The sequence below is a fragment of the Schistocerca nitens genome, chromosome 5 (assembly GCF_023898315.1).
Source record: "Schistocerca nitens isolate TAMUIC-IGC-003100 chromosome 5, iqSchNite1.1, whole genome shotgun sequence".
Classification (NCBI taxonomy): Eukaryota; Metazoa; Arthropoda; class Insecta; order Orthoptera; family Acrididae; genus Schistocerca; species Schistocerca nitens.
The window spans coordinates 844,936,111-844,938,226 of NC_064618.1; positions in this window are offsets into that span (position 1 = coordinate 844,936,111).

Here is a 2,116-nt window from a genome sequence, read left to right on the forward strand (position 1 = left end):
TATATACTCCTTCCATTCTTCAGTTTTTCCTTCTTTGCTTAGTGCTAGTTTTCCATCTGAGCTCTTGATATTCAATACAGCTGTTTCTCTTTTCTCCAAAGGTCCCTTTACTTTTCCTTTTCTCTAGTTGTACATGCTCTTATAGGCTTACATTTGTTCTCTAGCCATTCCTGGTTAGCCATTTTGAATTTCCTGTCATTTTTTAGACATATGTATACTCTTTCATCTGCTTCATATGTTGTATTTTTATATTTCCCCCTTTCATCAGTTAAATTCAGTATCTCCTGTAATATCCCAGGATTTCTAAGAGGCTTTGTCTTTTCACCTCTTTGATTTTCTGCTGCCTTCATTATTTCATTTCTTAAAGCTGCCTATTTCATCTTCTACTGTATTCCTTTCTGCTGTTTCAATCAAGCATTGCGTAATGCTCCCTTTGAAACTCTCAACCACCTCTGGTTCTTTCAAATTATCCAGGTCCTATTTCCTTAATTTCCTACCTTTTTGCAATTTCTTCAGTTTTATATATGTATGGGTTTTCTATGGTGTTGAGTAGATGGAATAAGGTGCACGTATTGATTTCACAAAATACAAACTCTTTATTAAACATGAATGGTATCATGACATAAGATGAGTGTTAGCACAAACAGTCCAAAACAAACTAGACAAAGACCAAGAATAATACAAAAGTCATGACACATTCAGCAAAATAAAATCAGAAAAAAAAGTTTCTCCTTGACAAGTCCTTCTGTTCCATAGAAAAATACCTATTATCATATTTTGCGAACTGTGAGGTGCACTTTTTTGTTCAAAAAATTGCCTTCAAAATTCAGATGCATCTTATACTCAAAATTAATATAAAAATGTCCAGTGTTTGATTTAAAATTCCTGGCAGTTTTAAAAAGGGCCATATATTTGGTACCATGGGAAACCTCTCTCTATCCGGCAACAATGGATTCAATTAACAGCAGCATTGCACCAATGTGACAAACTTGAGTTGTGTGGATTCACAAGTTTGCTAACACTGTCTCCTTCCCACCCTGCCATCACATATGCAGAACACTGTCTGACCTATGATATATCATTGCAGTCTATGGTGCCAGAGAACTTGAACTGAAAGTGATTCATGTTATCAGTAACAGTATGATATTTTTGTTAGTAGCTAGTATCATAATGGAAAAAGTGAAAGTATTCATATGATGCGGGCTATAAATTGAAAGTAACAGCATATACGGAAGAACATGGAAACAAAACAGCTGAGTGGCTTTTCGACCCTCCACCAACAGAAAAAACTGTTCACGATTGGTGGGCTGGTAGAGAGGAAGCGAAAAAAAATGAAAGTACTGAGTATGCAATAGAGGACTGAATGTAGAATGGCCAAAACTAGAAGATGATTTATTGAAATGGATTCAAGGACATTGTCATTTTATCTTCCCATCATTATATTATTCAACACTGAAAGGAAACCAGTGTGGAAATAAGACAAAGAGTGAATATAGACGAAACTCCTCTGATATTTGATGTGCAGAGTAACAGAACTTTTGCCATGAAAGGTGCTAAAACCGTAACTATAAAAGCAAGTGAACATGAAAAAATGCACTACACTGTTGAATCATCATTTTTAAGTGCAAGACAATGCCAAAACCTTCTGAAATACCACCAGGTGGTGGTGTTCATGTACACGACAAGGGTTCAATAGGCGAGGCTGGTATGAAATTATGAATTAACAGAGTGTAGGAGAGAAGGAAAGGTCCTTTATTGAAGAAAAGTTCTCTTCTTATGCTAGATCAGTTTAGTAGTCATTTGAAAAATTCTGTGAAAGAGAAATTGTGACAGTGCTTGCTGTTATTCTTGGATGTCTTACTTCAAAATTGCCACCTCTTGATATCTTGATAAATAAACCATTAAAGTGTATATGAGAGAGGAATGCAACAAATGGATTATGCATGAGATGCAACATGAATTCACACCAAAGTGAGCTGTAAAATGACCTACAATCAAACAAGTGCATAGTCGATAAAACTGAGAAACGTTATTGATAAATCTTTCACGAAGTGCGGCATAAGCAACACTCTCGATGGCAGTGAAAACCATCTCATATGTGAAGAGGGCGATGATG